We start from the raw sequence: 15857 nt of genomic DNA on the forward strand, positions 1-15857 counted from the left end.
TGCGCACACGCGTTCTCTCTCTCTCTCTCTCCTTCTCTCTACATAAACATTAAAAAAAAAAAAAGAATTTACAGGTTTGTTCTTTGACATACTCTTATCATTAATTCTATACAAAGACTGATCCATAAAATGTCTTTGGTCAGTTACAGCCTCCTGAGAAATATATCTCATCTCTAGTTGTATTTTCTTTCTCTCTTTTTAAAGAAAGGAATAAAACACCACACCACTGCTGAAATCTTTAGGGAATCTGTTAGACAATGGCTTTTAAACTTTTTAAGATAGCAATTCCTCAATTCTACTCTGGGAGGACTTCCTTCCCTCACAATCACCTCCCCTGTCCCTTCCCCAAGACAAATTAGCTTAAAAGCTAGCATCTGAGCAAAATCAGCTAAGCAAGAAAAGATATGCCCATAAAATCACAAAGAATAAAAACAGAAGCTGAAGTAGCATGTCAGAAAGTACTCAACAATGAGACAAGTCCCCACAATTGCCAAAAGGGCTGTCTGAGAAACAATGCTCTAAATTATCATTCGGTGTTGAATATGCTTCCCCCACTACAAACTTAGGTCATTAATCCTTTAGTCATCCTATAACATGACCTTCACGGGAAGAAAAATTCCCATTCTCAAATTTACCATGTTTCAAAACTAACGGTCTTCTTCCAAATAAAAAAACTGCATCCTAGCATTACAATAAGCCTCACACACCAATGAGATCTCTCCCCTTACCATACATTTATCAAATTACATCATTAAACAGTTACGTTTACACTTGCAATGCAAATTAGCAACCGTTCACATGGCCCAAAAGAAACTGAGTGATCTCAGACCCTCCTTTCTATGAAAACCTGGGTACATAGACGTCTTAAGTATGTATGTTAATGGGCAAAAGTGGTGACCGCTTAGAGGTGATAAATTGGTGAGGAAGATAAAAATGGAAGCAGCAATATGAAGATGTCCCTGAAAGTGCTTTACACAGAGGCATTTAATAAATTATGGTTTCAGCAAAACTTTTTTTTTTTCCAGTAAAAATGTGTTCAAATCATTGCGTTGCCTGGGAAATGGCAGGGTAAACTAAATGAGTTTTTAAAATTCAGACAGCTAAAAAACAAATGTAAAGAAAACCCTGTTAACCCTAGAGTCCTAAATCAACTTTTAGTTGTAGTTTTGGTTTTCTGGAAGAGAAGCAACCAAAACTTTCAGGGATAAAGTAGTCTCAAGGTACATTTAATAATAATAATAATAATCAGGGTGACTGGAGGGCTCAGTCGGTTAAGCGTCACACTCTTGGCTCAGGTCATGATCTCACAGTCGGGGAGTTCGAGCCCCGTGTCAGGCTCTGTACTGATACCGTGGAGCCTGCTTGGGATCCTCTCTCTCCCTCTCTCTCTCTGCCCCTCCCCTGCTCCTGCTCTCTCTCAAAATAAATTTTAAAAATGATGTTGATGAAGGGGCACCTGGGTGACAGTAGGTTGGGCGTCTGACTCTTGATTTTGGCTCGGGTCATGATCTCAGTTTGTGAGTTTGAGCCCCGCATCGGGCTCTGTGCTGACAGAGGCATGGAGCCTGCTTGGGATTCTGTCTCCCTCTCTCTCTAACTCTCCTCCCCTTGTGCTCTCGCTCTCTCACTCTGTCTCTCTCTCTCAAAAATAAATAAAAATTTAAAAAAATGATGATGATGAAGATAAATGACAAGTCAACATACATTTAATGTTACGTGAAAGGCCCTTCTCAAAGAGTACTATAGCTGTTCACTCGTTTAGTGTTCAAAACCACCTATGAAGTAGGTACTATTTACTATCATTTCACGGTTGAGGAAATTAAGGAAAGATGATGAAACTCGCCCAAGATCAAACTGCTATGTGAGAATTCCAAACCAGGATTTGTGCTGGGATTTACATTCGAAAAGTCTGATCCAGTGTGAGCTCTGAACCCCACAGGAAGGGTTCAACGAGCATTCTGGGATCACTTCACTTGTATTCCCAGCTCCTATTCTTACTTTTATGGGAAAAGAGAAAGAAAATTAGTATTGGAGGGCAAACAATCTCTCAAAGAATTAGGCACTTCTGTATAGATTTCCTCATTCAACATCTGTGAAATGGGTATTATTTAACCTCACTTTAAAAAATGGAGAAACTCTGGGGCACCTGGGTGGCTCAGTCAGTTGAGCCCCCGATGCCTGATCTCAGCTCAAGTCATGGTCTCACGGTTTGTGAGATCCAGCCCCACACTTGGGCTCATGCTGACAGCACGAAGCCTGCTTGGGATTCTCTCTCTCCTCTCTCGGCCTCCACCCCAAATCAATAAATACACCTAAATAAATTAAAATGGAGAAACTCTTACAGATGTTATATAACTTGCCCCGAATTAGTAGAATCATGGTTAAATCCATATGTGAATTAAAATGCCCTACGTTTTCCCCTTAAACAAAAATAACTGTAAACTACACAATCATCAATCTTCAAGGTTCGATTATGTTCTATTTAGACACTGTAGAAAAATTCTGTGAATGTTAAAAGGATTTGTCTCATTTCTAAAATAAATTAAACTTAACGGTAAAGGCCTAGGAAAAAGTTTAAATGTCAGATTAAAGGAGACATGCTACCTCCTAGGTAAGGCCTGCAGTCTTACTACTTCTAATAACACTCGTCACCAGGAAGCTTATGACCTCAAATCCTGTGGTGATCACAAAACACTACCTCACACTACCAAAGGACACACTTTCAAACCCAGAAAGTCTTCAATGTGAAGTTTTTTCTATAGGATTCAGAGAAAAAGTACATTTACTGCTTCAAAACTCTTAAGGTTAGCGCTTTCATTTCACAACCTGTTGATTCCTTTTTAACTGCAAGGAAAAGGTTTTGAATAAAGCCCACCTCCCACCCCCCTCCACTCTCCAACATGCAGTCAACTGCCTTTCTGGAAACAAATGTCTTCCTAGGGCCGCTATGCCCCCATGCTGTAACTTTCCTTCCTAACAGCCTCCTATATGCCCAGGAAAAAGATTAAGTGCCTGAAAACTGTCCATCTGGCCCGCCCCCAGCACTTTGCATCACGTCCCTGCACCGGCCACACTGGCCTGACCAGTCTTCACCCAAACCATTCCCCTCACGGGAAAAGCTCCCCCTCCTCCTCACCTAGCTACGTGCAGCTCATCCCTTAGCTCTCAGGTAAGTTTTCCTTCCTCGACTACTCTTCCTCTAGCCTCTGACTTGGTCTAACCTCCTCCTACTATGCCTCAGCACATGCTCATCCCATCCATTAACACGCTTAACACTCACATTTTCACTCCTGGGCCTCTTCCACTGACCTCCTACTCAGGAGCCAGGCGCTCAGTTCTGACATCACCTGAAACTACGTGGCCTCAAAAACGGTCAATTCTAGTGAAGTGAGTTTGGCTCCAAAACACATTTCTTGAATACAAATTAGCTCACATGTACTTGATAAATACGGGAATGTCGTCGGCATAATAAAGAAGTCACTTAGTTCACAACACAGCTTTCCCCAGTACATTAATGAGTTGAAGAGAAAAACCGAGCAAGACACAAAAAACTCTTAAGTCAAAACACCCAGGGCACCGACACAAGTGCCCTCCTACAGTGTCCAGCGTTTGGTGGCCTTGGGAACAGCTACGCCTGCCACTGCATTACGCCGTCTGGGGAAAGATTCAAGCACAACACTGATCAGCAAGTCCGAAGCTATTCCCTCTGTGTTTATATCAGGATGGACTTCCGCGTCCCTTGCATGTTTACTTTATACTCTGTGATAATCCACTACTACTTTATTTTGCTACCCAAACTGCCCAGCCACTGGGAGCTTTTTCACCCAGCTCCCCTGACATACCTCCAGGATGCGGTTTCTTGCTGTTTGCTGCTTCCTGGCCCTAGAAGCTGCTGGGGGCTCATCTTGCCCCCTACTCGCTGCCCTAGCCCCAGAATCAGCCATTCCTCCAAGGAGCCCTGGGGCTCCTTTTACTGGCAAATGGCATTAGAACCCAAGATCTGGCTACCAGGTATGCTCCTCGTTCCCGGGGTGTCACTGCTTTTAGGCTTGCTCACTGACAAGAGGGAGGAAATCTACGGATGTATACTAACTACTAACCCCCTGCATGTACATGTATATGTGTATATATGCATACACACACACCCTGTATACATCTACACTGCTATATGTAATCATCTGTCTTTGCATTAAACCAGACAGGAGTTCACACTGAGTCTCCAAGTTTATTACCACACCGATCATTCTAACCTTCTCCCTCTGCTCCTCTGTAAAATTCCACCCCAACAGTAAGAAACTTCGCTCCCACCATCCACCATCCATTTAATTGTGCAATTCCAGTCTATGTGTATCATCGCCTCTGAATTGTTAATCTATATCCCCATGGGATACAGCGCTATCAGTAAAAGTTCAGTTTTGTAGACTAATGATTTCCAAAGTTACCTGGGTCAGCACCTTTCCCCCTCTTCTCCGAGGCTGTTCCATGGATTTGTAACACAGTCAGACTGGTTTGTCACATTCTGCATTTTACCCTGGGATGTCCCCTCTCCCCGAATACACTTTTTGAAATGTGCAGACATTAAAGTGCACTCTCTACGGCTGTAAAGTTCTGCGGGTCTGATAAATACACAGTGTGACGTAGCCACCATTACAGTCACATACTTTCACTGCCTTACAAACCCCCGGAGCTTTGTCTACCCCCCACTCCCCTCCCCTCAAGTCCCTGACGACCTCTCATTTTTTTTTTTTTACAATCTCTTTAGTTCTGCCTTTTCCAGAACGTCAGGAAATTGAAATCATACAGTATGTAATCTTTTCACACTTGCTTCTTTCACTTAGCAATACGCATCTCAGGTCCGCATATGCCTCTGCACAGAAGGCTAGCTCATTTCTTTTTATCACTGAGTAATATTCTACTGAATGGATGTACCACAGTTCACCCATTCACCTACTCAAAGACATCTTGGTGCAGTTTGGGGCAATTAGGGGAGAAGTTGCTATGAACGTTCACATGCAGGCTTGTGTGTGGGCGATGTCTTTAGGTCAGCGGGGTAGAAGCTCGACTGCTGGTCAACCCAGGCTGAGCTGTTAGAAAGCGCCCCAGGGCAGCGCACTGCAGAGCGCCGCCGCACTGGCGGCACTGGCGACTCGGCCAGCAGCATCCAGCCCCTGCGGCTCTGCAGCCTCACCAGCACTGGCGCTGGCAGGTTCTCTTTGGACTGCAGCCACCCGAACAGCTCAAGTTTGTATGTTCTTCCTTCGTTTGAAAAGCGGGTATCTGAAAAGGGCTAAACCCTGAATTAGATTTTTATTTCTGATTGGACAGCTGCCAAGAGCTTACATCTCTGAGAAGGAAGCCCAAACCCCCGGGCTCAAGGCTGTGAAGGAAGGATCCCAGCAGCCTGGGATGCCAGGCTCAAATGCCAGCAGAAATTTAACCGGGCTTCTGTTTGTGTAGGACTGTTATTTCTGTGGTGCTCTGGTTACAAAGTTCCATAGGTTTCAAGCAGTCTGCGCCAGCCCTGCTTTCCCCATAAGCCCCGTTACCTTCAGTGCCCAATCTTGTGGAAAACCTCAGGTTTTTCCAGGAACACATTTTTGGCACTGGGGCTGCAATGCCTGTATCTTCCTCTAGGACACAACTCCCTCTGCTCTCTGGTTCCTAAACATTCCGCGTCCACACTCCTCTTGCACATCAAGGGGTCAAGGGAACTCCCGTTCCCTGAGCCCTGCCTTCCCCCCCACACCCCGCCGCGCCCCCATTTCTCCTCTTCCAGGACGGGCTACGTGGTAATCACTTAAAAGCTCCCAAACATCCTTAATTTCTCTCCCACACCCATCTTCTGCCACACGCAACCAGTAAATCCACAGCCTTAGATCAATATTATAATCCACCTCCCTCCTCCTGCCCGGGGCAGGTGGCCTCTACCAAGTCCAACAACCTTGCAAACAGCCCCCACTGTGAAGGAATGACGTCGGCTGGGCTCTCCCACTGCTGTCAGCGGTGTACTGAGAAGGCTTTAGTTGGCGTGTGCGCCCTTCCCCGCGATGGCCGGTCCGCATCCCCATGGCGCTCACTTTAATGAAGCCAGCAGACCGCCTCGCCTCCTTCATACACTGGTCTCCGCTACTGTGCACGGTCATGTTCTACTCCCCACTCTCCTATTACAAACTGGTCAGCGTCCCCTGCAATCGTCACCTCTCCCCCGCTTAGAGAACTCGTCTGCCCTCCCTTCTTCAGGCCTGCCCTGTGCTCAGGAACCACCACCCACCTCTATCCNCAGCCTGCCAGCTCTGCTCCTTTCCCCTCTTCACTCCCCTTCCCCTCACCCTGTAGGGGCGGTGGCCCCAGAACCCCATGGGCTTTGGAGCATGTCATGGTCAGTAATGCACTGAGGTTGNACATTAAGGTAATAAAAGCAAGTACTGTTGCTATTAATTTTCTGGGTCAAAAGGTCCATGAAACATGGACATAACATTTCCTGGGACTGCGTACATTCGACTAACATCACACTCTCATCCAACTTCAAGTCACTTCTGTTTTACCCACACGGCCAAGCTAAAACGACACTTAGAAAGGATACGATAGCCTCTAACACAGTCCCAAAGAGTTTTCAGGGACAGTTTTGACTACGTGGATTTTCAACTTCTACACTGATATCAGACGCTAATCACCAGGCGCATTCAACCATTAAAAAAAAAAAATTCTGCCTTACCCTCCATCCTCCTCCAGGTTTCTTCCCCTATCTTCTCAAGAGTAATCTATATTCACTACCCCTCTGCTCAGTCCCTACTATCTACTCTGCTCATTGCCCCCATCACTAAATTCAAACTGCTCTCCCCAGGTCACAATGATCTAATTTCCAAACCCAGTGGAAAACTTCACCGGTCTCACTGCGCCTATCTGCCGCATTTGACACTAGAGGTCACTTCCTCATTTCTCAGTACTCTGCTCAGCTTCTGGGACACCACGCTCTGCCCCGTCCGGGTACCTCCTAACTACTCTTTCTTGGACTCCACCCAGTCTTTTAATGTTGGCGCTGCTCAGGGCTCCATCCGCAGCCCACTGCTGTCACCTTATCTGCTCCCTCTCATACCCTCAGTGGGTTCCAACCACCACCGGGAGGTGACTCCCAGACCAGCCATGACCCAGACCTCTCTCCCAAGCCCAGGTCAGTTACCCTTCCCAGGAGAAAGGGCCTCACACGCTAGCCCTACTGAAAGTGGGGCCCCCCCGACTCTCCTTGTGCCCGAGGGTATTCTGTATTTCATCAGTACCCTTTCACCCCTACAGCTGACTCCACACAGGTTAGCACCTGCCGGGAAGGCCACCAATTCACACCACAGCACCTAACGAAAAGCTGTGCCCAACTAAGAATGATGGCAATTAGCTAAGCCAATCTGCTAAGTCCCTCAGGAATCTGAAATAGGAAGGAAAGCATAAACCAGTCAGCAGGGAGAAGAGAAGAAAACAACGAGAAACTAGCAACTGAGAAACTAGCAACTGTAGCTGAGGCTCTTCGCCACTGGAACAAAGTGAAAAGTCATGAATTCCAGCCCCTGCAATGACTTGGAGACACCTTAACTCCAGAAGATCTGTTCCTGCCCTTTCTGTAAGGTGTCTCTGTGTTCCGCTGCTTGCCAGGAAGTCAGATCATATGGCTCTGTTCCCATTCCTAGTTCTCTCCAAATACACTGTAACACTTCCTTGCAGTCATTATTCCATTCCTGGTCCTTTGCAAGAACCTAAGGGAGCTAGAAACCCAAGCGTCACCCTTGATTTGTCTCCACCATCTCGTCACTTCCTATCAGTGTTACTCTAAAACATACCACAAATATGTCTGTTCTTCCTCCACCTCACCACTGGCCAAGTTCTAGGCCTTCTTTCTCATGGCCCGCCAACCAATTGTCTAAATGAATTTGCTCTTTTCAGTCCTGTACTCCTTAAATCCATCTTCCAATCGGTTGTATGACAAAAATTAAAACATGAGCCAGTTACTTCCTATTTAAAGGACTGAGGGGTGACTGAGTTGCTCAGTCGGGTAAGGGTCTGACTTCGGCTCAAGTCTGGATCTCGGCGTTCATGGGTTTGAGTCCTGCATTGCGCTCTGCGCTGACAAATCAGAGCCTGGGGCCAGCTTCTGATTCAGTGTCTTCCTCTCTCTCTCTTCCCCTCCCCCCTCTCTCTCAAAGATATTAAAAGAAAAAAAATTTTTTAAAGCCTCTGACGATCGCTCATGTCCTACACAATAAGATCTAGCTTGGTAAAGCATCCCAAAGGCCTCTCATGATCTTTTCCCAGTGGCTACTTGTCACACACTCTTAAATTCCAACAAACTCAAACTGCTGGTCAATCCCAAACGTACACGCTAACTCTCCCTTCTGTGCTCTTAGTTATGCATTTTCACTCTTAATGCCCGGTGCCCCTTCTCCTGTTTCCTCCTCATCTTTCCAGACTGACCACTGGCGCTGTCCCTCCCGAAAGCTGTCCCGGACTCACCAACTTCATCACGGCAGGTATCGGCCAGGGGTCGATGCCCCTCCCGTACTCCACCGTACTCTTTCTAACCCTTCCCTTACTACACTTCCGTGTTTTACACATGTTTTCAAAGACATTATCTCATCACCCTGGAGTGCCTAGAAACTGGCACAAAGTAAACAATCACTAAAAGCGTGTTGAATAAATGAATAAGCAGAGAGCAGGGCATAGACACAAATTGTGTAGCAGAATATCCGCCCTAGAGCAACTGCTCAATGAATTGCCATTACGACTAGTTTTCTACGAGTGTGAGTGAGTATTAGGTTCACTTAATCGTAGTTATCAACTACCATTTTTAAAAAACTGCTTTAATGTTTATTTTTGAGAGAGACAAACAAAGAGACAGCGCGGGGGAGGGGCAGACACAGAATCGGAAGCAGGCTCCAGGCTCTGAGCTGTCAGCACAGAGCCCGATTCAGGGCTCGAACTCTCGAACCGCGAGATCATGACCTGAGCCGAAGTCGGACACTTAACCGACAGAGCCCCCCAGGCGCCCCTCAACTGCCATTTTTAAAGCTCAGTTTCCCACAGTACTGGCAAAGAGATCCCTGGGAAAAGCTCAGCTTGGTTTTTAAATTCTTTGATATTAGGAAACATTTTTATATCATCCCCGCAAGCCGTAAAAGATATCTGTATTGATAGGCGAGCAAATATTGTCAAGATAGCTCTTCAACCTGAAGAAGGGCAAAGAAATTCAGTAAGTATGAAACTTAAGAAAGTGTCAAAGGCTTAAAGACCGGGGATCCTGAGAGGGACGGGAGGGAGGCACCCCAGCAATTTCATTCGATACTATTAACAACGCTTCCATTAAAAAAAGCACCTCGCCAGTTCACAGCTACTCCTATCATTTCCAACTTTCACTTACCCTGCGTTCCTTCGAAGCTGCCCTAAATCGTATAATCAAGGCCTCTGGACTTTTCCATGGCAGGAGTGTGTTCCAGGCAACGTTTTTTATCCCCCAGAGGAAGTACTTTTAATATCAATTGGTCCTCAAAAAGTCCTAAAAGTGATCACTGGATTCTATCTATTAGCGGCAGCTAAAACCCATCCCAACTGCAAGAGGCAATACTGAGCTGGCAAGAGCGCTGCCCGTGGAGTGCGTGAGAAGGGGTTTCCGGCCCTGGCTTACCTGGGACTCGGACGGCCCAGCCTCCAGCAGGCTCCCGCTTTCTCGGACCAAAAACCGAGAATTCCACTACCTTGTCCAAATCCACTAAGACACTTGTGTGGATTAAAAACCTCTGTAAAGTAGCCAAATGGGATCACTTCACAAATAGAAAAATGCAATCTGTAACTGAAGCATTTAGGACTAATTGAATCCGATTGTCATATGCATTAAAACGCTTTAAGTTGGAATAAAGTTCTCACTATAACGGAGTCTAAACTTGTCACATTCGTACTTATTCGAAGCTGATGAGAATTTTAAAAATAAAAGGGGGCTACGCCTGAGTGTTTCAACAGTTGGTGTGTGGCTGCTAAGCAAAAGGTCTTTTTTAAAATTTTCACATCCAGTACACACACCCTGAGCTTCCAGTGCAGCCCAATCAACTGTGTCTGCATGTCTGGCATTGTTTAACATTAATCCCTTCAAATCATTTAAGGAACCATATGGCTTCCAAAAACAGTCATTCCAACTTTGAAGAACATCTTAAACACCGCGCATGGTTCAGGGCAAAAGAAACTAACGTATTTCTATTTTAAAGGTAAGAAAAATCCTTATCATTCTGGAAAATAGCTATCGTCAATCTTTTCAAATTCCGTTTTCATGCAAAAATATTTTATGAACAGTGGTTTTAATGTTAAGAGAGTCTGAAAACGCTTAGGTAAAAATCAAAGCGGTCCAATGATCCGCTAAATAAAAACTCACTCTTCGGATTCTGTGACGTCACAATTGTATCCTCCACTGCCTAGGGCACTTCTTTGCTCCCTTCCCTTCTTCCTGGGACAGAGTTGCCCAGGACTCCGGGGTGGTACACTCAGAAGGCACGCAGAAAAACAACAGGAGGGGGAAAAAAAAAAACCCTCACACGCATTAAAATAACAAGACAAGAGGAAGAGGCAGTCTAAGTGGGGGAAAGAGACGGTTTGTGACAAGGGGGAAGGGAGAGACAAAGGGGAGATGGGGGGGGAGAGAGAGATGACAACAAAATCTGTTCTTCCAGAAATAATGCTAAACTTATGTTTATACAAGAGTGAAGCTTCCAGAAAGTGAATCTTAGTATTACACAACAAAAAGTAATAAAGAGGCCAACGGGAAAAATAATGGGAGGCAGCAGTGTCATAAATATTCCAAACTCCAACCGATTTCACATAAGCATGCACTTTTCTCTGACCCCAGCCATCAATTTTACGCAAAGGGAGTTAGTAAAGCTAATCGAGGCATGTTACAGGGCTAAATAAACTCTAATCAGAAACCCTAGATCTCATGGAAATTCGGCGCTGGAAATTTCCTTGCCACCCAGCTCGACTCACTCACTCATCTCTCTCAGAGGAAGAAACTGCAGCCCTGTCCTGTTAACATGCCTAAAGTCACAAATGACCGCAGGACCCAGGAAAGGCAGGATTCTTTGTTCAACAACTTTCCACATCTTCTGCCTCTGATTTTATAAGCTAATTATTAACCATCAACCATAAATTTAAGATAGAGTTTGGTCAAGTGTAACAAAAAGCTTTCCGGTAGCCAGATCAGAGGTAAACACTTCATGGCCCAGCACTGCTCACACGGATTAAAACACAAAATTAAGTAACCGCCTTCACGGAGTATTAACAAAACGTCCTAACTTGAAAAAAGAAAGCAGAGGTCCTTTTCGGCCACTTAGAATAAGGAACATAATATTCAAAACGGAAAGTATTTCTCTGGATCTATGGATAAAAAGAAGGAATATTCAACAAGGCCTATTTTTGTGAGTGATTCTTCGCAGCCAAATCATCTGGTAGATTTCTGTCGCTGTTCTTCTTTCTGATTAAATGGTAACTTACTTATCAAGGTCCTTCTCCGCTTTCAGGCCTGTACACTTTAAGAATCTATCCACAAAAACTGTTTCTACCCTCCGTCTCCCTGTCATTAGGATCTGATTAAGACCCTTCCTTGGAGCCAATCAAAATGCGGCTGCTTTGAATGTGAAAGCTCCGGCTTCAGGTTTGGGGCCTAAAAACTGGATTTGTTTCCAGACAGATACGTTAGATTGATTTTGTTTTCTCCCGACAAGTAAACTTGACGCATGCTAGTCATGTAGGCTGCCACATTCCCAAAAGTGTCAGAGCGATTTATAATTTCATATAAAACTGATCTGCTCAAAGCTTTGTTTTAACAGAAAGGTGGGGGGGGAGGGGCCAAGCACAAGCCTAAGGCTGTTGGTTTTTTCCTTCTTTTTAACTGCAGGTGTAAACCGTAAACCAATTTTCTTTAAAACGCTATATAACATTTTAAAATATCCGTGTTCAATTAGACTTCCTATAACATGAGCACATAAACACAGGGCATTTCCAATCACCAGCGGTAGGTTTCTGCTCCCCTAAGCAAATACCTACTTCTGAGCTTCACCTCTTTCCCTCCCAGTTGCTCTGAGTAAGAAACACGGCCGGCAAACTTGGGGCCCTTGCCCTTTCGTCCCCGCAGACAATCTCTGGCCTCATTTTGGACAAAATCCTCCACCGATTACCCCTCCCTATATAGCATCCTGCTCTCCCTTCATTAGAAGTCATACCTCAGGATCGAGCTCCTCTCCCCCCCCCACACACACTTCCCCACGTAAGAAGAGACCGTCTGACCCCACCGCCATCCCCACTTGGAGAACAATGTCGCCCAACTCCGCGTCCGTAGATTCCTCCATCCAAGCCCTGAGATTTATCCTGAAGGGAAATCGGAGAGCGAGTTCTGTCCTGTCATCCTGGATTCCCTCAAGGTGTCCCACTCCTGGCCTAGGATCGCCGGCTCCATTACACCTAGGAGCATTCAACTCACCTGCCGGGCCCAGGCATCTCGCCCGTTCCCCGCGACCCCCGGTCCCACCCTCCGGGCGGCGGGGCTCGGGGGGGGGCCCCGGGCCGCGGGCGGGAGGGGGNGTGAACCTCCTTGCTCTTTATTCTGCACCGGGACTTAATTCCTCAACGTTTATCGTGTGCGGACTGGAAACCATTTCTGAAGGCAAAGTCTCCCACTTAAAATCGCGGTCATTTTATTAATTAATTTTACGAGGACTTAAAGTGAACTTGAAGTGGTAGGAGGTGGCGCGGTGATACTAATAAAGACTGGCAGAGCTTCAAACAGCAGGAACACGGACTATATGAATGCCGGATTATAGTGTGTGCTTAGAAAGGGCTTCTAGAGACGTCAAAACATTTTATAGACTCATTAATTTCCATAACAGGCCTCTTTGTTAGGTAGCAAAGAATTATGCACATTTTTAAAACAAGGAAATATTCACTGAGGTCAGCAGAGTCAAAAATAGGACTTCCTACTTTGCAATTCCCAATAGAGTGCTCTGCTTGGTCGACTGATTTGGCACAACTTGCGACGTGTTGCTCTCTGACCCATCCTAGCATTTACTATTTTCTTTTCAGCGCTTCCCTTTGTTTGGGGGTATCCTTTCCGTAGCTGGCAAAATGGATCTCAACACGTGTAAACTGCACGATGTAAATTCTGGTATTCTGTTTGCTTCCAAAGATAACGGGGATGGTGATTGGCGGAACGAGCGAGGAACGAATGGTTTGCTGAATAGAGAAGTATTTATTTTGTCTTGAAGAGGGTAGGTAAATGATGATTTAATTGAAGGCCCCTAATGTCTGGCCAGAACTAATAAAGTCATTCAGTCTAATTTCTCCCTCAATTACCCAGACAACTTGATGCCCAGTTGTTCTTTAATAAAAATATCTGATCGTTCTAACCTATTGTTTGATGACTTTTTCCAAGCCAACGCACTTTAAATTACGTGATGTCATTGTATTTAAATTGTTCTAAAACTTTCATTTGTATTACAGTTACAATGAGTTCAATGTAAGCCAACTCTATTTAAATGTTGGCTAATCAAGGTCGAATAAATGGGCTCCAAGCTCATCAACCTTTCTTGAAATAGTCATCAAGTTTTGACTTTCTCCGTCAGCACGCTTAGAAACCATTTAGAACCTCACATATTCTCCGAACGGTTGAAAGAATAAAAGTGTCCAACATTTTGTTGGAAGCGTTTTAAAGGAGTAAGCGATTGCTCTCCAAACGAGCAACCTCAAGAAATTAACGACTTCCCTTTTAGGGGACACTGCTGTGAAACGGCCGCTTTTTCATCCTAGAGGTGGCAGGTAACATTGATAATGTCATTTTAGAAGGACACATATTTGGTGATTCTTAAAAAGAGACACAAAGGGATTCATGCCTTTTGACTTACTCCCACCAAAAAGTCAAGACCAGGGAACAAATCTAAAATGTGGAAGGATCTTGGGCCTAAAAATATTCACCAAGACGTCGTGGTAGATGAATCACAGGAGCAAACTAAATGTCCAACGTGAAAAGCCTCACTGGAGAAATGGTCACATATGCCACTCGATAGAATTAGGACTGCAGGAGTATGTTTAGGACATCGGTTTGAATTTTTTTTTTTTTTTTTAATTCCCACTGGGCAGCGGAATTGCCAGAAGGAAGCCAACCAATTAGAAATAGATACTCCTTGATGCGCCTGGGTGGTTCAGTCAGTTGGGCGTCCAACTTTGGCTCAGGTCATGATCTCACGGTTCGTGGGTTTGAGCCCCACGTCAGGCTCTGTGCTGACTGCCGGCTCAGAGCCTGGAGCCTGCTTCGGATTCTGTGTCTCCCTCTCTCTCTGTCCCTCCCCCGCTCATGCTCTGTCTCTCAAAAATGAACAAATGTTAAAAAATTTTCAAAAAAAGGAAAAAGAAATAGACACCCCTCTCTCTTGATTTAGTCAGTGGGCATGGGGCCCAATTTCAGGGCCCCTCCCTCCCGGCCTCTTGCCCTGACAGGATGTGAAATAAATAGTATGTGGCCCCTTAAAAATATGACTTTGAAGACATGAAAAAGACATTATGATGTGCTACATGGGGAATGACTACACAATAATTATACCCTGCCAAAATTGTTACCAAAAAGAGGTGAAGGAAAAATCACAAAATGTTTCTGTAATGGGTAATTAGAATTCATGATTAAAAGTAAATTTTAATTACGAAAACATGAGGCTTGCACATAGAGGTGTATGTGGTAAAAATCCATCAGCCTTGAACTTGTCCACCAGTTTGCACACCTGTTTTCAGTCTTTGCCATGTATTGCTATAGTATCGATAATGTATCTTATCTGCTGAGGTTCTTGGTAGCAAACAATAGGAGCCAGTTCTGGCTCTCTTAAGCAGAAGGAACTCACTGGAAAGATATTGGATGGTTCTCAGAATTGACAATAGGCCTAAGAACAAAGGCCAAAGGCGGTCGGGCCAGGGCCCCTCCACTGGTCGCAGCAGCCACCATCAGATGCCACCTCCACTACCTGGACTCTCATCTCTCTGACCTTCGATCTTGTCATCACTCACTCAGGTTTCAAAGTGGGCAAAGCCTAGGTGGCATGATCATGCCAGGGGCTACCTGTGAGCAGAGATTCACAGCTTTTCCCATGTGTGGGTTATAGAGGCGCTGAGATTGACACCCTTAGCTCAGGGCAGCCCTTGAATGCCTGGCTCCCTCAGAGCTGGGCTTTTCTGGCCTCGAGCAGCCTCATGCATTCATAGAGTACTTTACACCTCATATTCCTTTTCTTTCTTTTTAAATGTTTATTTTGAGACAGAGTGGGGGGAGGGGGGACAAAGAGAGGGAGACACAGAATCGGAAGCAGGCTCCAGGCTCTGAGCCGCCACAGGGCTCAAGCTCACGAGCTATGAGGTCACGACCCGAGCCAAAGTCAGACGCTCAACTGCCTGAACCACCCAGGCACCCTCGTATTCATTTTCTACGCCTGGCATGACATGGAAAAGGCTAGAACACACTACCCTAGTGGGAAAAAGGCCACTGTTGCCCAGAGTTGAAGATTTCCCAGTACTAGGGAAGAGGGTCAGACACTGGCCGGCCAGTTTCAGTAAATATCCATGACAGTATCCTTCTAGGTACTGGAAAATGGGATGGCCAAGGATGCCAAGATCCAGAGTCGGGCTTCAGGGTCTGTATTAGTGATCTCTTGCTGCTTAGCAGATTACCCCCAAACTTAGTGGCTTAAAATAACAACATATGACATAATTTCAGTGGGTCAGGAATCTGGCCCAACTTAACAGGGTCCTCTGCATGACAGCCCGTCAGAAGCATTCAAGGTGTCAGCTGGGTGGCCCTC

General features: G+C 45.4%; 1 protein-coding gene across 2 annotated transcripts in view; it reads right to left on the minus strand.

Annotated features, from left to right (window-relative positions):
* RANBP9 (RAN binding protein 9) overlaps positions 1-8517 on the minus strand; it is an 82442-nt gene extending 73925 nt beyond the window's left edge. For both annotated transcript variants that reach the window (XM_077770119.1, XM_077770118.1), the window contains exon 1: positions 8500-8517. The gene's annotated coding sequence lies outside the window, so the exon portion shown is untranslated. The remainder of the gene's footprint in view (positions 1-8499) is intronic.
* Positions 8518-15857: the final 7340 nt, after the last annotated feature.

The sequence above is a fragment of the Crocuta crocuta genome, unplaced genomic scaffold (genome assembly GCF_008692635.1).
Source record: "Crocuta crocuta isolate KB4526 unplaced genomic scaffold, BGI_CrCroc_1.0 scaffold24, whole genome shotgun sequence".
Taxonomy (NCBI): domain Eukaryota; kingdom Metazoa; phylum Chordata; class Mammalia; order Carnivora; family Hyaenidae; genus Crocuta; species Crocuta crocuta.